We start from the raw sequence: 22853 nt of genomic DNA, 5'->3' as shown, positions 1-22853 counted from the left end.
ATCAATAGCTGTCAGTAATGATGAGATATCGGGGACCACAGGGAATTGTGGCACAATGCATTTGTTTAATTCACGCAAATCAATAACTAATCGATATACCGGTGGGGCCATAGGATCAGTTCGTTTAAGAATCGGAATTATCGGTGAATTACACACATTGGAGTTGGTTTCTACAACCACTCCTTGCGTAACTAGCTCGTCAATGATTTTCAGTAAGGCCGCTACAGCATCCGGTGGTAACTTGTATTGACGCATTCGTGGCAATACTACTCCTGCCTTCAGTGTGACTCGATATGGTGTAATGTTCATGCAACCAACATCAGTAGGGCCTTGTGCCCATAGATGCGCTGGTAAGTTCTGTAAACGGGAATCCATGTCTCTGGATACATAATGACCTTTAAAATCACGTAAAAACAATCTTACTCCTTCTGGAGAACAACAAATAATAGCCCCTAGGGCTTTCAATGTCTTTATACCTAACAAGTTTTCTGGACATGATTTGGTAAGCAATAAGTCAGTAGTTCGTGTCAAGGGACCAATCGTAAGCGGAAGTGGCTGTGTTACTTCATTAACAATAGGCTTTCCTGAAAAACCAAGGGAAACATTTTGAGAGCCTGAGAGGGGTGCCCCTGGAACTTCACTACTTTTTATGGTCGTTCGACTTGCCCCTGTATCGAGTAAAAATTTTCTGTCTTGACCTAATAATTCACTATGGACATAAGGTCCTTCTTGATCTACTGGAATCTCGATAAGGGGGAAGTCAACTTCCCTCTCTAGGCTGGTTCATGCGTAACGTTGATACTCAGGGTATTCGTATTGTGCGGTTTGATACATTTGTCGTGAAGTTACTTGTGTGGCAGCAGCAGGCAACGGTGGTGCAGCTGGCACGAACTGTATGGGCTGTTGTGCGGCTGGCATAGACTGTTGCTGAACTGGCATGGACTGTCCATGCTGCATAGTTCCTTGTTCATTCTGGTCCTGTCTAACTAATCGTGGTCTCTCTTTTGCAATACCTGAGGCTATATTACGTTTCAGGACTTGACAATCGTGTACATAATGGCCTGGCTGTTTACAGTAATTGCAGGTTCCTTTTACAGGAACTGCAGATTCCCCTGAATGTGTCGCACCCTTTTTGTGACCATCCGCTGGTACTGTCTGAGAAACTAGCATTTTCATTTTAGTATCCTTCATGCGTCTATGCTCGTGTTCTTGTTCATCCCTAATTCTATTGTGATGATACTGTAACATTTGTAGCATTTGTGACGGAGTGTTACTTTGCCAGGTACTCTCGAATTTCAATATTCTATTCTTCACTGGAGGTAACGCATTTTCCACCAACTTAGTCACAAATAAATGTGGATATGAGTCACTGCTTGCCTTTATACCACTATTTATACCAAAACATTTTTCAAATCGGGCATAATAATCACTTGTGTCTTCATCTTGCTTTTGTTTACAGGCTGAGATTGCACCCCAATCTTCCTTTTTCGTCGCTAGTAAACGTGGCAGTACCTGTACTAGTAAACCTGGTAACAGTTTAACTTTATCCCCGAGCCCTGACCCTGCAGTTCGGTCCCTTTCCTCCGCTGCTAATGCTGTCCAATCTATCTTTTGGTCTCCCACTTCCCACTCTTTTTCTTTCAGTTTTTCATAAATGCCAGGAGGCAAAAGCACCTTTAATATTGTCATAATATCAGGAAAGGTATACTCTCCCATCAGTAACATGTCTTTAATTTCTCGGTGAAAACCCGCTGGGTCTTTATCATGACTTGGTACTACTTTCTTCATTCCTAATAATTCCATTTTTGATATGGGTGTGTAAACAAATACACGACGAAACTGATCGTCATCACCCTTTATTGGGTGGACTTCTCGTAGGGGATTTTGTCTATCCATGTAGTACGATGTTCCTTCTTTGTTGGGGATCGCGAAAGGATCTGCGTTTACAAAAAGATCATACTGTTTACGCGACATTAGTATTTCTTTAATTAACTTGTTACTGGAACCTCTCCATCTATTCGTGAGTAGTTCGGTTAACATATCGGGTAAGGGACCAGGATCAGCATGTCGGCTTTTATATTGTATAAGAAGTTGCTGGATCATATAAATCCCAGCTAAACATTGTTCGTCTGGACTGAGGTTCAAAAACGCGTGTGCGACTGTCACGTCACCATATTTACCGGGACTGTCCATCCAATGAACAGCTGCCCTTGCTAATTCTTGTTCGTCCATAGAATCGAGGAGGTGGTAACCCCTTCGTTCCCGGAGTATTTTATCTGCGGCTTGAAACAAACGTTCGGGAGATTTCATATTTATTATTGTTGGACGCATGGAGTGTATCGGATCAGAAAAACCTCCGTTATTATTACAGGACCTTCCTCTGCCCACATAGGCTATGGTGTCTGGCTGTCTTCCTGAGTCCCCTGATTCGGACTCTTCATCCTGCTCGAACTCGTCTGTTTCCAATCTCTCTGCATGTATGTGTTCTACTTCTTTCCTAATTTTTCGGCACATGGCTACTATACTTCCTTGTCTATCATGTTTTCCATCGGATATATTCTGACTCCATCTAGTAAGAGTTTGCATTACTTCCGGGTCTACCCCCGGTCGGTCTTGATTTCTGATCACACAATTTATAAGAAAACGTAACAATTCTCCCTGTATCTCGACTTTCTGATATTCCATAGCTCTGTTAATACATTCAGGATCTTTCCCTGTTTGGACAAAATGATATATGTTATCTAGATGCGCGGCCATTCCTGGCAGCCTTCCTAAAAATGACGCAGCTCGTCTAATACGTAATGATGTTATAATCATTTCATCCTCTCTACCAGGCACCGGATCATATCTACAATCCACCATAAGCTCCTTAAGCGTACGGTTATTTATAAGTTTGGGCGTACGTGCATGTGCTGATTCCTGGAAAGAAAATTTACTCCCTCTGGGTGGCGTGAAATGAAGGCTAGTAGCACCTCCAGTAGCCCCCTCTGAGGTGTCAGACGTGAAAGGGTTCGTTGAACGTGCTACAGCCACTACAGGTGTAGACACGGCTGTAGAAACAGTTGCGGGGACAGACGCGGAAGCAGATGTGCTTGCCGAAGCTTGTGTCGTGACTTGTGTCGGAGCTTGCTGTGGTACCGGGACAGGAACTTGATCTTGACGTTGAACCCCCCCAGCAGCCGGTCTGTGCGGTGCGGGGTTAGCATATTCGGGAACTGTATCATCTAAATATGAGGAAAGAAAAATATCTTCTGTGGTTCTAGGATGTCCTTTAGGATGTACCTTTATTGGAAACAATGGGGGTGGCAAGTCTTTTGGTATGGCCGTAGTGGCTTGAGGCAATCCTTCGGCCAGAAGGGGATACATCCCTTTCATAAGGGCATTTCTTTGTCTCTCTGTTTGTTCTGTTTGTACTCTTGTACCTTCTTCAATCAACTGCTTTTCTCGAACCTTATTTGCACTTTCTTTACTTCTCTCTTCTTGTCTCAGCGCCTTTTCGGTGCGCCTATGCGACTCTTTACGCCATAACTCAATAGCGTCTTTCTGTGACTGTCTAGCTTTCCTCTTCCACAGCTCTTCTTCTACTTTCATGATACAGTCTGCATCCCAGGTCCCAGCTACGGGCCATCTCTGATTCTCTGGTAACTCTTTGGTGTAGTCCACCCATAGATCTAGAAATAATATGGCATCTAAGCCATGTTTATGGTACATAAAATGCCCTGGAGTGTCCCTAGGAGGGATAGGGACTGCCTCTTCAAGCACCCCTTTTCGAGTAGTAATTTGTCTCAACTTTGAAAAGAGCGGCATATTGACAACAGCTAATCTGGTACTTACTCTTGAACGGAACTGATCTGATACTTAATCTTGAACACACTTAGGACGAAAAACACAATAATGAACAAAGCACAGTAAAACAATCATTCATACCACAATATGCAGGACATTTTAGCACGTTAAAAATAAAACACTAAACATTTGTTAAAAATGACCAACAATGATGACAGTCTGCATAACTAATCACCAAGCAGAATTCTTGATAATAACTAGATACTTCGGAATACTTGATATACGGCTAAACCGTACATATACACTGCTAAACAGTGCAGACCGGATTTGTGTACCCAAATCCGTCTTGACCGGCACAACCTATGTGCACGTCAACACGCCTCCCCGGCGATGGTACTCACCGAGTAGCTCACAACGAAAGGCCTCGGAAACTGGACTTGATTTCGGACATCGGACCCTCTGGACATCGGGACTTCGGAAACCTGGTGGGCCTCTGTATACCTCGGATCTTGCTCTCTCAGCTAGGCTCTGGTCGGGATACTTTGCGCTTCTCACCGCCTCGTCTGGGTTGATCGCAGCCTCAGTCGCCCCCGCTTGACCGGAGGGAGCTACAGGAAATCCTGCTGGTACGCGTTATGGTCCGTCCAGCTATGGCAGGAGACCGGGCCTGCAACGCACCGCCGGCGCGTGAGATGAGAAAGTGTCCCTATTCGGGCGCCATTATGTGGTAAATAAAATATTACATTACCGATCTGAATTTCGTGCGGGAACTTAAACAAATAGCTCAGAATAATAAGAGGCAGAATCCGTGGTATAAGAGGTTTCTGAATGGGCTTTATTCCAAAATGGCCGACTCGAGTGGCGGCCTTCAGGTTCCGTCACCAAGAAGGTTCAGGAAGTGAAGTACGATTCTTTATTGACAGACATACATTTTTATAGTTATTACATTATAATGAAACGAATGTAGGAGGCGTAACATTTGATAAGAAAAGTGACATATTAATTACGTAAACGAAACTAGGCGTAATAAGGAGTAAAAAGAAACATAATTGGTTAAAGTTATCAAATATAGGTGGTTCTATAAGATAATACTTGACATAGATGCGCGCGCAGCAGCATGACGTGTAATTGACGTGTAACTAGGGGGTGAAGGGGGCTCGTCACTAACTCTACGTGTGGAGACGAAAAGTCTAAGGGGTCAAGTCAACCTAATCCCAAATCATATCTAACATCCTATGTTTAAAGAACTATGTTATCCACAAGGAAGGACTGAAGGACTTTCGAACAGAATCTATTCTATACTGACTGTGTGCGTGCACAAACGCCTAAGTGTCTATGTGAGATGCAAGAGGCAGAAAACTTTCCATGGCAACTGGGCTATGAATTACTTGCAGGAGGACAGAGAGGCCAAGCCTCTAGCTCAGAAGCTAAAGGAAATGTTTACCTAAATCACTAGACAGGAATGCATCGGCTGAAGAGCAAAGTAGATAATTCGAAGGTGAAATACAGCTTCTTGGCAGACAGGCTAAACTGGCCGAGGCAGGCACCGTTAGCTGCACAGGAAATAGGACAAAGTTCATGGATACAGATGCAAGCTCAAGCTGACGCTTGTCAGAGACAGAGAGCAGGGAAAGGCTTCGAGGACAGAATCGGGCCTACTTCGTCTGAACTGTAAAAATGGAGTAACTGAGCCATATAAAGTCAGTGGCCTCTCCTACTTAGGAATCGACTATCCAGCCCATTGATGGCGGATCTGACAGAGAACATGTTGACGGTGGACGCACATGTATTTGCGTCTTCAAAACTGGAACTGGAGAGAACATACATGTACTTGTAACATGCATATAGAACCGTTGGGGTCCAAGATAGGGGACATAACTGATCAGGGAAATCCACTTTTCCACAGGTGTCATAAAATCGTGATGCGTCAGTGGTGACATATATTCGCAGGTAGCGAAACCCTTCTGTTGCTGTGGGAATGCCCTATTTTTGTGCCAGCCTAGGCTTTTCCCCATGTAATATGAATAGGAGGGATTTAAACCAGTTTATTGTGTAGCCTGAGTGGCTGGAAAAAATTCTAAATATGTGGAGTATACGATGGATAGACGACGAGGGAGACGCCATATACAGCAGTATGTCGCCTGCATAGAGGGAGATTTTGTCCTTGTGGTCCTCTGTCCATTTGAGACCCCGTATCCAGGGGTCGCCCCTTACCCATATCGCTAGAGGTTCCAGTACTAGAGCGAAAATTAACGGCAACAGGGGGCACCCTTGTCTGGTTCCTCTCCCCAGATGAATTTCCCGTGATGTGTGATGGTTTACCTAATCTGTGCGTGTGGCTCGGTATATAGGAGCCAAATCCACTTTATGAAAATTGGGACCAAAACCCATTTGTTCCAATACCGCATATAGAAAAGACCATTTACTGGTTTTAAAAGCCATCTTGCCATCTAGTGATAGCAGGGTTGCATCCTCCCGGATCGTGTCCACCCTGCCCAACACCCCATGGAGGCAGCACAGCTTTGAGGCCGTGTTTCGGCATGGCATAAAACCTGATTGATCAGGGTGCACCAAATTAGTAAGTAGGGGGATGAGTCTATTAGCTAGCACTTTAGCGGGAATTTTGGTCTCCACTGTCAGAAGTGAGATAGGTCAATAGGATTTGTAGTCCTCTGCAGGTTTACCCTTTTTATGTATAACCACGATGGTGGCTAGTTGTATCTCTTCTGGCAAGTGTCCTTTGTTATAGCTATCTAGATACATTTGGCATAGGTGGGGCATCAGTTTTGTTGCCACCAACTGAAAGAGTTCAATAGGAAGCCCATCGGGGCCCATAGCCTTTCCCGAGCAAATATCTTGTATTGCTGACTGTACTTCCTCTGCCGTGAGGTCTTCCTCAAGGGAGTCTCGATCAGCCAAGGAGGGACCATTGGATAGTGCCAAGAAGATTGTGAGCGTCAAGGGCCGTGGTTTCCGAAACCGATGAATAGATGGTTTTAAAATAATCAGCAAATGTCTCTGCTATTTCCTGAGGGTCATTTATGTCTAAGCTCTCTATTACCCTTAGTTGGTGGACCCATCACTGCTCCTGCTCTCTTTATGATTAGAGTGACTTGATAGAAGAAAGAGATGAAAAAAAGATTATAAAATTCTTAAAGAACCTTTCAGGTGATGTAGTGAAAGAAGCAATAAAGAAAATACCACAAGCTGATGAAACATCTTACCCCCAGATTAAGGCAGAATTAGGAATCAAGTTCAATCCAATGCCGAACATCGATTATGAAAGGTGTTTCAAACAAGGCAGACACCAAACTGGAGAAAAGATGGATGAGTTTGCTGAAACACTTGAGGCCTTCCTCAAGCATTGCAAGTTCAATGAATTTAATGATGAAGGAGCCATCCATCTCAGAATCATCATAGGGTGCCTTTCCAACTTGCTCAGATGACCTATGCTGCGCAAGACACTCAGGGGGTCCTTACGATGGTGGCAAGACCGCCACCGACAGGCTGTCGGTGGAGGTCTCACCACCATCGGAACAGGGATCTCCATCCGCCATATTATAATGGCATTTGGATGGATGGCAGTTGAAACTCTGACCGCAGCGGACCCGACAGGCGGTCATTATCGGTCCGCCTGTCGGAACTCCCTGTAGTCTCAGAATGGCAGCAGTACCTGTCAGGCACCGCCTTAGGAATTACAATATCCCTTTCTGATGGTCGTTCTGTGGCAGTCAAACCGCAGCAAAACGGCAGGTTGAAGCGGATTTTGGGGCCGGTAGCGGGCCCCCCTAACCCCTGGGCCAAAGAGATAGGCCCAGGGGAGTAACTATGGTGCCCCCTACATATCCCTACACCATGTGGTAGGCACCACCTGGTGCTTGCCACGTAGTGCTGGGATATGTGTGGGGTAACTGCTTTGTCTTGCAGCGGGAGCTGCAGAGCACAGCACCCGCCACAATGCAAAATATGGGCAGTGCGACCACCAAGATGGCGGTCCCATCGCAATTTGCCCAGTGGGACCGCCACCTTGTAGGTGGGCGGTCCCACATACGATATGATGGTGGACGGACTGAAGTCCATCCGTCATTGTAATGACCCCCTCAGTCTGGAGAAAGTACTCATGGCTGCAAGAGCAGAAGAACGTGCAGATCGACAAGTTGCTGAATTGGAGGCTGGAGTAGCACAGAGTAAATCATCATTGAACATGAAAAGTAGGAAGAGATACAAGGTCGAGGGCCATAAAGTGATGTCCCAAAAGAAAATGAAATTGTGTTACCAATGCGGATTCTCCTTTCCTCACTAAGATAGATGTCCTGCCATTGGACAAATATACAAAAGCGGCAGGAAGGTAAACCATTTCATAATGGTTTGCAAAGTGAAAGACAAACTAAGTGCTTCTCGAAGAGATGAGAAGGTGGATGCCAGAAAGTTCCAAAAGCATTCTGCCACTCCCACACGGCCAAACGGCAACATCAACTAAGGTAAGTGGAAATGAAATGAAGTTGAGTTTTATCAAATCCATCGCCCAATGGTTTGTTGATGTCATCGAGTGACAATGAGGAAAATGGATTTGAGATGGTGATGTCAGTCACAGATCTACGTGCGCATATAGGAATGGTCACTTGCAAGAAAAAACACAAGTTGTAAAATAATTACCACATGAAGCAACAAAATAACGGTGAATGGGTACCCTACAACTTTCATTATAGACAGGCAGAAAAGTACAAAGAACTGTCTCCAGTACTAAGTCTCACACCATCAAGAACCAAGGTGTATACCTGGGCAGCCTCTACACCCTTGTGTAGGGATCCCTTGTGGTGATCCTGCAGCTTAAGAAAATGACAGTGCAAGCACTGATTCATGTACTCCCAGATACATCATCGAGTGCATACTTATTAGGTTTTGACACTGCTGCTGACATAGGACTGACTTGCATTAACTACAACTTTTAATGCTCATTCTGAAATAGTGAGTCAGTTCCCGACATTTTTTTATGGAATTGGAAAACTTAAGACATTTAGGACACCGATTCTCATTAATTACGGTATTCGAATCATTGCACAGCGACACCGTCACATTGCCTTTCACTTATAGGAAGCCATCGAGAAGGAACTAAAAACACTGTTAAAGCATTACATAATTGAGCGTTCTACTGGTCCAACACTGTGGGTTTCACCCATTGTGGTGGTGCGGAAAAAGATCAGTGGAGGTTCAGTGCAAATTTGTGTTGATATGCAGCAGGCCAACAAAGTAAATGAAAGAGAAAGACATCCAGGTGCAAACATTGCAGAACTGATCACGCATCTGAATGGCACCAAAGTCTTCTACCACCTTGATCTGAAGAAAGGTTACTATCAACTTTAACTGGAAGAAAACTGTAGGTACATTACTACTTTTTCAATGCATATTGGTTTGTCAGATATAAAATACTCAGGTTTGGGGTGTTGTCAGCTGCAAAAACCTTTCAAGATGTAATTTGACAAGTAATTCAGCCTGTTACACATGCTTTTAACTACAGTTATCAGATGATAAACTGGTGTTTGGGGCTGCACACAAGGAACATGACAAGACACTGCTGCTGACATAGGACTGACTTCTATTAACTACACTTTAATGCTCATTCTAAAATAGTGAGTCAGTTCCTGACATCGTTTCATGGAATTGGAAAACTTAAGACATTTAGGACACCGCTTCTCATTAATTAAGGTATTCTCACCATTGCACAGCAACACCATCACATTGCCTTTCACTTATAGGAAGCCATTGAGAAAGAACTAAAAGCTATGTTAAAGCATGACATAATTGAGTGTTCTACTGGTCCAACATTGTGGATTTCACCCATTGTGGTGGTGCTGAAAAAGAACAGTGGAGGTTCAGTGTGAATTTGTGTTGATATGCAGCAGGCCAACAAAGTAATTGAAAGAGAAAGAGATCCGGGTGCAAACATTGCAGAACTGATCACACATCTGAATGGCACCAAAGTCTTCTACCACCTTGATCTGAAGAAAGGTTACCATCAACTTTAACTGGAAGAAAACTGTAGGTACATTACTACTTTTTCAATGCATATTGGTTTGTCAGTTATAAAATACTCAGGTTTGGGGTGTTGTCAGCTGCAAAAACCTTTCAAGATGTAATTTGACAAGTAATTCAGCCTGTTACACATGCTTTTAACTACAGTTATGAGATGATAAACTGGTGTTTGGGGCTGCACACAAGGAACATGACAAGACACTGCTGCTGACATAGGACTGACTTCTATTAACTACACTTTAATGCTCATTCTAAAATAGTGAGTCAGTTCCTGACATCGTTTCATGGAATTGGAAAACTTAAGACATTTAGGACACCGCTTCTCATTAATTAAGGTATTCTCACCATTGCACAGCAACACCATCACATTGCCTTTCACTTATAGGAAGCCATTGAGAAAGAACTAAAAGCTATGTTAAAGCATGACATAATTGAGTGTTCTACTGGTCCAACATTGTGGGTTTCACCCATTGTGGTGGTGCTGAAAAAGAACAGTGGAGGTTCAGTGTGAATTTGTGTTGATATGCAGCAGGCCAACAAAGTAATTGAAAGAGAAAGAGATCCAGGTGCAAACATTGCAGAACTGATCACACATCTGAATGGCACCAAAATCTTCTACCACCTTGATCTGAAGAAAGGTTACCATCAACTGCAACTGGAAGAAAACTGTAGGTACATTACTACTTTTTCAATGCGTATTGGTTTGTCAGATATAAAATACTCAGGATTGCTGTGTTGTCAACTGCAAAAATCTTTCAAGATGTAATTTTTCAAGTAATTCAGCCTGTCACACATGCTTTTAACTACAGTTATGAGATGATATACTGGTGTTTGGGGCTGCACACAAGGAACATGACAAGGCACTCACACAAGTATGCCATCTGCTTGCTGATGCAGGTCTCACACTTAATTCTGAGAAGTGTGAATTTCACAAAAACAGACAAATTCTTTGGACATATTTCCTCTGACAAGGGGATGTCTCCTGACCATGAAAAGGTATAAGCGTTGCCAACTACATACCCTCCAGAAGATGAGACCATGCTGCGATCATTCCTGGGCACTGCCAGCTACTGTTCCATGTATATTGGTGACTTTGCCACTGTAAGTACCACTCTGAGAGAACTAATGAAGCAAGATGTTCCCTTTGTATGGTCATCTGAATGTGACCAAAACTTCAAGATAATAGAATACACAATACCTTGTTTGTAGCAGTGCGGCGTCTGTGGAAATCTCCAAGAGGCTTGTGTGGAGCATCCTGACAAGCTTGCCTGAGTCTTGCCTCCTCTGCGCTGTGATCCCGATTAATTTCCCCGTAACAAGGCTTTGACATTGTGTATCGTGAAAGCGCTCACGCACTACAGAGAGAGGCTGCCTGCCTCTCGTGGACTCGTTAAGCACAGCAGATTTCACACGACGAGGTCGAATTCCCTTTTTTCAGCGTGTGGATACATGGATGGGCGAGAAAAGCCTGCCTCGCCACATTGTATAGTTTCTACAACTTTCAGGTAAGCTACTTCCGTTTTTGTTCTTTGAAACGTTGAACTTAGTAGCTGCCTGCCTCTCAGGTTTATGTAGAGTATTCCAGCTGTGACTGTTGGTTTATCTTGATTGCCTCGAAAGAACTCTTGGTGAGCCGAGGCTGCCAATCTTTGTTTAGTGTATCATTGATGACTAAGTAGCAGGACGCCCATTTCACGGAATCTCTGCTTGATTTTTGTTCGCCTGAATCACCCGGCCTCTTAAACCCACGGAAGGCAGACGTATGCCTCTGGAAGTACAGGAAGGCAATACAAAAATACCTGCAGCTCTTCAAAGATTGAGCGGACACTTAATTTTGTTTTTTATTAAGGAGACATCTTCATTCATAACTGTGAGTATGTTATAGTGGGGTTCCCTAACAAAGCACCTACCTGCCCATCTTCTTTTGCTTGACGCCACGTCACAACCCTGCGTCCGGAGGCACATATGAGCGGCACGGAACTACCGCAGCACGGGTTCCCTAACAAAGCACCTACCTGCCCATCTTCTTTGCCGCCACCGCCATTAGAGTCACGGGGGTTGCGTTCCTGATGACCGGAGGAGTCAAGGGACTACCGCTCCCAGCGCCACAAGCGGCGCTTGACGCCACGCCACCACCCTGCGCCCGGAGGCACATATAAGCGGCACGGGACTCCCGCAGCGCGGGTTCCGTAACAAAGCAGCCAAGGGCAGACCCGTCTGCGCCCGTCCGTGACTGACTGTGACTGGACTGGGCCACCCCCCTAAGAACTGGTTTAACTTGTAATCGCCTTCACGTTCATTCCTTGTGTTTATATACTGTGTGTTAAGAGTAAGGAAGTACGAAATATGAGTAAACGAAAGGGTGCTGCTGGCACCCTTGATGCTTTCATTATTAGAGCAGAATCACTCCTAACACATGAAATCGAGTAGGCAGAGAGACGGTTGTCACACGATCTGGCTAGACTACCCACTTATAGACAAGTTAGTTCACCAAATCCTATTGATAGACAGCAACCAATTTTGATTAGCCCAATATCAACTGCCCTTAATAAGCCTATGGTTCCTGCCATATCACCTACTTTGGGCTCTCCTATGACCTCTAATTCAGCTGACTCAAGTAAGCCAGGAATAACCTCGAGACTACGTGCTACGAGGCAAGTAGGAGTTCCTAAGGTGAAAGCTAAACAGCCACAGAAGAATAGCAAAAGTGGTTCTAAGAAACCTACCTCTAAAGAAAAAAAAACAGGAGGGTTAGCCACCTTGCCCAATGAAATCATTCACTCACATGAACAAGAGGAAATCATTTGTAACACAGTCGGTACTCAAACCGAGTTTGATTCCACTACATCTCCTGTTTTATCTGGCGGGGGTGTTGACCAGGTAGAACAAATTGTTTTATCAGTTTGTGAGGCTGCATTTGGCCGAATGTTATCCCAGATTAATGAGCACATGAATACAAAACTTAGTGTTATGGATGAAAAATTAGAGCAGTTAAATTCGGTCATAGACCAATTAAATATGCTAAGTGAGGACATCAAAGTAACACTTAAAGAAGGGGTACATCAAACAAATAAGGCTAAAGACCCACTTGCACACACTCAATATAGAACAAAGGGGACATGCAGTGGGCAAACCACAGAAACACCCTTGATTGAAGAGTTGAATAGGGGTGGTAACACAAGGGGCAGGACAGAGGTAGTATATGCTAGTGACGAAGGTCCCAATGACGGATTTCTCTCTCAGGTGGCTACAGTTCCCCGAGAAATGAATAGAGGTTCCGAGGTAATACACAGCCCTAAAGGAACCGATCTTATTCCCAATACAGATACCCTATGCCTACCCCCAGCTGCATGTCCGTATGTTTTGGTTCTAGCTGGGGACCCTACCCTTAAAAGAGAACAGAAAGAGTCATGGCTCAATCTTAAAAACAAAACTGTTGATAGGCTAACAAAGTTTAAAAAATATAAGCCACAAAATATGAATGACATTTTGATGGTTCGCAGGGTAGGGTGGGTAGGCGACTCTTCAAAGAATATAAAAGGGGATTGTATAGTTATAAACTTTAGACGGCCGTATATGGTCGGCAGCCTGTTGAGAGTTCAGGAGGAGATGCCCCTTCAGAATACTTGTATCCATGCCTTCCATCTGGGTTACTTTTACAGACCACCATTCGGGAGGCCTGGAAGTGATATTGACGACCCTCTTCTAACCAGGAATAGATATCAGGAATTATCATCCTTAGAAGCCGTAGATTGACATCAAACCATAGAATTTTATGGGAGGAAATCATATGATATAAGGAAGGAAAAGGTAACTGTGAACCAGGACAGTAGGAAAAAGGGACTAGGGGCTTTCCAATGCCGGACATATGAGGAAGGGTTACAGGAAGGAGGATCACAAGAGTACAATGAGAAGGAAGGTGGGGGAACTACATCTATCCCGCTGCCTATCATATTGGACCTTTCAGATGATGCTATAAGTATCAGTGATACTAGTAATATTATTAACAATATGGTAAGCGAGTTCCAATTTGCTGGTACAACTGATAAACCATTAAAGCCATGCTTTATCTCATGGAATGTAGCAGGGCTCAACCGGAATCTTAGAGACACAGATTGGCACGAGTACATCGAACAGAGCGACATCTGTCTCCTGCAAGAGACTTGGTTCCTAGAAACCCCTCATAGAGTCGGTTACAAGACATTTAGCATGGACGCAATTCCATCGGCAAGAGGGAGGCCATCAGGGGGTCTTGTAATATGGATAAGGGTAACCCTAGCAATTGAAATAACCCAACTGAGTATATCATCCCAAGATATTGTTGGTGTAAAAATTACCACCAAGGATGTAAGAGTATTATACCTATTTAACCTCTATAACAGACCCAGCCTAGCCTCAAAAGAATCATTGATCATAGAACAATTGAATTCCATTTTAAATTCTCTGGAGACAAAGGCAAGTGTACTAATAGGTGGGGATTTAAATTGTAACTTTGAGCCCGTGAAAGGACTTGGTAATATTTTTGAGGATGAAGATATGGCCAACAATATACCTGTGCTAGAGAATTCTAGCGCAGTACCATGTACCGTGGCAGCAGTACAAATTATGAAACTAGTTGTCGGGCATGGACCAAGAGCCTGCAATGGGCGTTTACCATCGGACAAACCAAAAGCGCACACATTCTGTAGAGGTAGCTCCCGGAGTAATATAGATTACATATTAGCATCATTAGAACTTTGGTCTTATGTAATTGACCTAAAAAAAGACCCAAGAATAGAGAGCGATCATCGTCCTCTCCAATTGTCATTATCTGACCAGCTTTTTCCTTTTTCTCCTCAAAGTATTGAGGATAGCAATACTATCTCTGATGATCTTTTAGTAAGCAATAATTGTCGCTACCTGAAGTGGCCACATATCTTAGGGAATACCGAGGCTCTGGCAAACATTTATAATATATTTGCAGACACTTTTGAATCCCATATAGATTCATCAGTAGAGAAGGATCATTTTCTAGAATTACACAAAGATCGTTTGGTAGCATTGACACCGATTGTGACAAACATTCCAAGGAAAAAGAAGGGAGGAAATAAAAGCTATAATAAAGAGGTACATTTATGGAATGACAAGGGTTGCCGTGACGTAAAGACTGAACTAATAACGGCAATAAAAAATGGAAATACAATTAGTATAAAGGAGACCAGGATTAAATACAAGAAAACACTTGACAATGCGAAAAAAAACTGGGACGATGATAGATTTAGTCAATGCAGCCAAGACTAAGGACCAATTGGGCTTTTGGAGGCTTGTAGCCAAAGGGAACAAGACGGGGAAGGATACTAAAGACATATATCTTGATGCAGATACATGGGTGGACCATTTTACGAGTTTGTACTCGGTATCAGGAAACAGGACATTTCAACCTAATGATGGGTTGCTCGTCCAGAGTTGTGGGGGCGTGTTGTGGACTCCTGTGCCTCACCTGGTGTTCCGTGTGCTCCGGTCCACTCCGTATCAGTCCTCCGCCGCCGCCATTCAACCGCGGCCGCCGAGTGGGGACTGCATCTCCCAGCTGCCTGTGCGCCCGGATCCCGATGACAGCCTTTCCCGCGCCAGGAGGCGTATAAGAACCAGGCTCTCCCCCCGCGACGCGGGACGCGCGCGGGCGTCGCCGGGCTAAGCCCGGGCAAAGGGCGGGCCGTCTGTGGCCGTCCGGGGCTGGACAGGGCTGAGCTGGGCCACCCCCCTTATCTTGCACGAACGTTATTCGGTGACTTGGGGCTGTCATACACAGTGTACAGTAAGGCTTAGTTTGTGTTGATTCGACGGGTTGTTTGAAATGTGGTCATAAGATCCTTGTGCTATTTGTTTGATCTCCACAAGCAATGGCTAAGAACTTCAACAAGGCGCAGATAGCGGGAGGGTCCGGAACTTTAGACGCTTTTTTGAAAAAAGTTGAACATGCTGTCTCCAAGGAAATTGAGACTGTGGAAAAAAGGTTGTCACTAGAGCCCTTCTCTCAACCCTTGTTGGCTGCCCCCTCTGGGACTTCTTACTCTAATTCCCCTGGGCCTGCACCCGAGTTCCATCATCCCAGCGTTCAATCATCGCTGAACATGTCTAGTCCTTCCCCTTCTCTCTCCCCCCCAGTTTTACGCACTAGGCAGCCAAAAACCTCCTCTGTGGCCCATGTTAAAGCTTCTAAAGGTAAGAGGAAAGCCATTCACGCCCCTAATGGTCCTCGTCAACATGCTAAACACTCTAGAAATAATGATCCTATTAAGGGGGTGGCTCACCCTGTAGAGAGTCCGGCGGTCGAGGCCACCCCTTATCCAGGTAGTAGTGATAGGGAGCCTGTTGCCCAGGGGGGGGCTGTCATTTTTAGAGCCATGTTAGCTGATGTAATTAAGCAGCTTGACGAACGATTGAGTAGGTGTATATCCCCAGTCTTGGATAGACTCAGCGAGATTGATAACAGACTTACTCTTATTGAGCGTCACATTGCTGTTCAAAGCGCATCTGCGCCAAGGTCTAATCCCTCTGAATTACTACCCCTCGGTGAAATTACTACTAGAGTAGCGGATATGATTGACACCTTGGCAACTACTGCTGCAAGTCCAGCAATCCCCTTACCACCTGCTTCGAGTATTAACGGCACTAGTTCAGGCCCGAGGGACATTAATGAAACCCGAAGAGTTCGAGGTCCTTTGGCACATGAGGTTCGCCCGTTAAATTTGCCCCCAGATGCTTGCCCTTACACCGTTATTTTGGCTAACGTTCCAAAGACCAGTGATGGCAAAGAAGAGCACTGGTCCACTTTGTAAAACAAAGCCCTTCATTTTTTGGCAGGAAAGACAGTTCTGGGGAGTCACCTTTATGATTGTTTTAAAATGGTGAGAAGGGTCCCGTGGGTAGGGAAATCTAATAAGTCTCTGAGGGGTGATTGTGTTGTGGTGAACTTCAGTACCCCTGATATTGTTGATCACATTTTTAGACAAGCAGGGTCTATTAGAATACATCAAGACCACATTAACATTCTTCCACTGGGCTTCTTTTACCCACCATTTCCGGCAGGTCAGGGTAGACAGAGAGAGCGTCCCCTTCAGTACGCCCCTACTAGCAACCCTTTGTTGTTATCAAATAGATTTGAAGCCCTTAGCACTCTAGACACTAACGATTGACTTAGTGATAACGGAGCTTATTTTAATAATGATGTTTTTAGTTTAGACGTCCCTAATTCTTCTGAGCCTTTATCTGCTGGGTTTCCCGTTATGGCGAATAATGCCCCTTCTACTGTTACAGATAATAACGTGCCATTACAAACTGAGGTTGCAGTCGAGAAAGGAACTGCACCCATTTTTAATGGGGAAACCATGGGCGTGGACTTACCTTTGAATGGTGTAGCGGTTGCTTCATTACCTTGTTTATCTGACCTGGTTAATACTCCAACTAAGGATCAAGGGCATGTAACTGGCCTTCCAGTCGCAGATTTAATTTCTGCATTATCTTGGAATATAGCCGGTCTTCGGTCCAAACGAGGTAATCAAAATTGGTTGGCTTTTCTCTCCTCCCATCATATCATTGCTTTACAAGAAACATGGGAGGCTAAAGATCCTTTTTTTATGGATGGCTATCAATCTTTTATTAAATACGCTACACCCTCGGATACGGGCAGACCACGAGGGGGTCTCCTGTTATTATTCAGCCTAAAGTTTCGGTATAATATTGAGTTATTACCAACCCACTCTCCTCATATTTTAGAAGTAAAAATGGATTGTGTTAACCTGCCATCATTTTTGGTGGTGAATTTTTACAATTCATTTACTAGGACGGAAGAACTGGAACATCTCAAAGCACTACTCAGTTTCTTGGATGAGTTTGATGCATTGAATGAAAAACCTTATCTTCTTTTACTTTTTGGCGATTTTAATATACACTTATGTTATCTTAATTGTTATTTAAATAATTATTCAGATTATTGCCCTAATGAGGTGACTCATTTTGAGCATTCTAAAGGCGGGATCTTTTTAGAGAATATTGTATCGTCTCATTATCTCTATATGCCAGTTCAAGACTTGTCGGACCCGGTTCATACATTTACTGGCCATGGCCACGGCAGCACAATTGATTATATTTTTGTATCACGTAACATGTTGAATTTATTGGGCACGTTCCATGTTACACAAAATGGCCTAAGTGACCATAACCCACTAGTTCTGGAAATCAAAGTTAAGGCTTTGAGGAAAGATGTTACTCAGCCTCTGATCTCTAATTTAAATCTTGAGCCTACAAGTCAGGGTAGACGACTTAGATGGGATGTCATCACCCCGGCCGATTTCCTCATCAATTTATATGAAAATAAAACAGAGGATTTCAGCTTGTGTCTTTCTTCAGGGGCGGAACCAATAGTGATTCTGGATGCTTTCGACAGAATCACCAAACACGTAGAGGGGAGCTTAACCTCCCATGGGAAACCAAAACCTAGGAAGTTTAAAAACTGGTTTGACCATGCCTGTTCTAGTGCTCACTCGGCTCTCTTACTGGCACTTAAAGAACCTGGGTGCACCCCCAGTAAGATAACTGAGGCAAGAAAATGTTATAAAAAAGCATTAAAGGAAAGGAAATGCGAGCTAAAATCCAAGGCATGGGATGATTTGACGGATGCTAGCCTACAGAAAAATAGTAGCCAGTTTTGGAAAGTGATAAATAGTCCCCTCTTTAATGAGACAGAAAATACCATCAAAGAATGTCTTATTCCGCCAGACAAATGGGTGGCTCACTTTAGTGGTCTCTATTCGGAGATACAAGAAGCTAACCCCACAAATTATGTGGATTATACTTTAGCCTCAAGAATCCTTTTCAAGGAGGAGGAAGTCCGGGAGGCCATTGAGGCCACGGCGTCTGGTAAAGCCCCTGGTCCGGACGGTGTCCCAGCGGACCTTTATAGGGCAGACCCACAGTTTTGGGCGAAACTTTTAACCTGTGTTTTTAACGCAGTTTCTGAGGTCGGGGCCCCTAGATCTTGGACAAAAGCCGTTATTGTCCCACTTTTTAAAAAAGGTTCAAGAGACGATCCGGCTTGCTACCGGCCTATCTCTCTCCTCGATTCTGCCATGAAAATCATGGGTAAAGTAGTTCTTGCGCGTTTAACTATGTGGTTGGAGGAGCATTCCATTATTTCCGATCTACAATATGGGTTTAGACAGGGAAGGGGCACAGTGGGCCAATGCCTTAATTTACACCTTATTATAGGAAAATATACAGTCGTTAAGCAGGGGGACCTCCATTTAGCTTTTATGGACTTGTCCACCGCTTTCGACCTAGTAAATCGGCAAAAACTCTGGGCATTATTAGCCGGTTTGGGGCTTGACCCGATTTTGGTCTCTTTCCTGGCTGTAATCCACGACGATACAACCGCAGTCGTCCGTTATAGGGACGATGGAAGCCAGACTGATGCCTGGCAGGTAAAGCGGGGAGTTAGACAGGGGTGTATTCTTGCTCCCCTGCTCTTCTCGCTTTACATCAATAATTTGGGTCCGGTCCTGAATACGACCTGTAAGGACACCCCGAAAGTCGGTTCCAAAATGATTCCTGCTCTACTGTATGCGGACGACACAGTTTTGATGGCCAGAACCGCGAGAGGATTGCAAGCTCTTTTAAACGGATTTTATGATTTTATGGTCTCTTTAGACTTATTAGTTAATTTTAAAAAATCACATTCTATGTCGATTGGATCAGGGAAAGCAAAAAGGGTGAAATTTTTCTGCAATGGGCAGGAATTAACGAAAGTCCAGACGTTCCCATATCTAGGGGTAACATTTGACGACAGATCATCCTGGGTTACACAACGTGCTCAAAAAAAGAACATCTTAGCTAGTGCCACAGGTGCTTTGTTGGGCTTCGCGAAGCGCCTAGGCTGTAAACCACTCCCTGCTTTATTAAAAATATACAGTGCGAAGTGTTTGCCCATGGCACTCTATGGTAGCGAGGTCTGGGGTTACAAGGCTTCTCCTAACATCCAAGTAGTCGAAAATAATTTCTTTCGGAAACTGCTGTCTTTACCCCCCTCTGCCCCCACTTTTAATATTCATGAGGACTTAGGGATGGGTTATATTAGTGACCAGATAGCAGTGGCCCCGCTACTTGGTTGGTTGAGGGTTTGGGCACAACAGCCACCAAACCTAAACCAACAAATTATTCAGGACTGTCTGTCCTTGGAAAAAGCCCTGTCTATCCCTTGGTTAAGCTACATTAAAAATAATTTGACTTCATTAGGGTGTTCGGAACTGTTTTCTAGTCCTTGTGTGATTAGTAAAGAGCAAATTAAAGCTATTAAGACCCAATTTTTGTTAAGAGTTATGTTGTCAAGAGAAAGTGATGAGCTGGGGAAACCGACAGTGAGGAGGTTTGTGATGTTGAGTTCAGGGAACGAGATTCAGCCCTACCTCACCTACATCAACAAACCTTTCCACATGTTTTTGCTAATAAGATTTAAGCATGGTTTTCTTCCCTGGCTCTTGGCATACCCGAAAGGGTTTTTTAAAGAGGGTACTCTGGGGCCCTGTCCCTGTGATAATATTTCTGAACAAAATTTGTTGCACATGATATTTTTTTGTAAATTTTACTCTGTGCAGCGAAAAAAATACATCCTGCCGATTTTAAAAAATTGCCAATTTAAGCAAGTTAGGCCCGCCTTGGCTTATTTACAAATGTTGGAATCTCCATTGATTTGTTTTGGGGTTGCCTGCTTTATAGTGGGTGCCCTGAGAGTCAGAAATAGGGCCCAGTTGACATAGCTATGTGATAATGATTAACGTACCCATCACGTTGTCGTATATGAAATGTTTTTTAAGGTTGTTATGAAATTTTACTATGTTTTTAGCTTTATGAATGAATTAATGCTAAGTGTTATTTTATTGTACATTGCGCCAATCTGTTTTGTATTTATTATTTGTGTTAATAATTTTTCTGTAATGCATTGACCTCTATTTCGTTTTCTGTATGTGCTTTGATGGTTTTAAATTTTAACCGAATAAAGCAAGACTTTGACTTTGACTTTGACTTTGAAAGACCCAAGAATAGAGAGCGATCATCGTCCTCTCCAATTGTCATTATCTGACCAGCTTTTTCCTTTTTCTCCTCAAAGTATTGAGGATAGCAATACTATCTCTGATGATCTTTTAGTAAGCAATAATTGTCGCTACCTGAAGTGGCCACATATCTTAGGGAATACCGAGGCTCTGGCAAACATTTATAATATATTTGCAGACACTTTTGAATCCCATATAGATTCATCAGTAGAGAAGGATCATTTTCTAGAATTACACAAAGATCGTTTGGTAGCATTGACACCGATTGTGACAAACATTCCAAGGAAAAAGAAGGGAGGAAATAAAAGCTATAATAAAGAGGTACATTTATGGAATGACAAGGGTTGCCGTGACGTAAAGACTGAACTAATAACGGCAATAAAAAATGGAAATACAATTAGTATAAAGGAGACCAGGATTAAATACAAGAAAACACTTGACAATGCGAAAAAAAACTGGGACGATGATAGATTTAGTCAATGCAGCCAAGACTAAGGACCAATTGGGCTTTTGGAGGCTTGTAGCCAAAGGGAACAAGACGGGGAAGGATACTAAAGACATATATCTTGATGCAGATACATGGGTGGACCATTTTACGAGTTTGTACTCGGTATCAGGAAACAGGACATTTCAACCTAATGATGGGTTGGTACCTAATACAAAGGATCTTAAATTAGGTTTTACCTTAGATGAAATAATATTGGCAATTAGTGCAGTTAAACCAGGGAAAGCCCCCGGACCTGATAAAATTCCGGGTGTTTTATTGAAGCATGATATCAGTGTCTGGGGACCATACATTAATTGTTTATGCAATGCTATAGCTTTGGGTGCCTCAATCCAGGAAACTTGGAAAGGGGCCGAAATGATTGCAATTTTTTAAAAAGGAAACCGTTATGACCCAGCAAACTATCGTCCAATTAGTTTAATAGATATTTTACAAAAAAAATTTGCCAGTCATATTTTAAATCGATTAAATATTTGTATTGAGGAAAACAACGTCCTTACAAAATTCCAGGCAGGTTTTATAATAAAACTTAGCACAACGGACCAGGTTTTTAGGTTTACTTGTTTGTGTTGGAAATATGTAAAATTAAGAAAAGGACACCTCTACGTTGCCTTTGTAGACTTAAAGGCAACATTTGACCTTATTCCACGTGCTTTAGTATGAGACCCACTGAGACGCCAAGGGGTGCCTGGCGACTTACTTGAGCAGATAATAAGGTTACACGAAGACAATTACGCAAAAGTGAGGTGGGGTCCGAGGTGCGAACTCTCAGAAGCAATCCCTATAAGAAGGGGTGTACGCCAAGGATGCGTACTGGCACCAACACTATTTTCACTGTATGTAAATGATGTCCCCAATTTTTTGAATGGCTGTATGAATGATGCACCAAAATTGGGGGGCGAGTTGGTGCCAGCGCTCTTATTCGCTGACGACAGCATATTAATATCACAAACACCAAAAGGATTGCAAAGCCTAATAGACTCCTTTTATACATATTGCAACACGAAAGGTTTACAAATTAACAGCAGTAAAACCAAATACATGGCCATAAATCCCCATAAAACCTTTAGGAAAAACATAGTTTTGAATGGCCAAAAGTTGGAGTATGTGCAGAGTTTTAGTTATTTGGGCATATCTTTGGACACAAAGCTATCATGGAAGTCACAAATGGAAAAAAGTAAGATAGCCTTGCTCCAAAATTCCTTACCCATAATGAACAAGCATAGGAACACCTTTTCTAAGGTAGTCTCTCCAGCCCTTGAGGTGTTTAAATACAAAGCTCAATCAGCAGCACTGTACGGGGCTGAAATATGGGGCCCCCACTGCAAAAAGATTTTTAAGGTGGGAAAAAATAAATTTTATAGAATGCTCCTAAGCCTCCCTGTACGATCACCATTAATTCCAATTATTCTGCACTTGAATGTAAAACAAACTGACCATTA

Source organism: Triturus cristatus, chromosome 8, assembly GCF_964204655.1.
Source record: "Triturus cristatus chromosome 8, aTriCri1.1, whole genome shotgun sequence".
NCBI classification, from domain to species: Eukaryota; Metazoa; Chordata; class Amphibia; order Caudata; family Salamandridae; genus Triturus; species Triturus cristatus.
The sequence above is the reverse complement of the archived record's forward strand: the minus strand, read 5'-3'. Positions refer to the sequence as shown.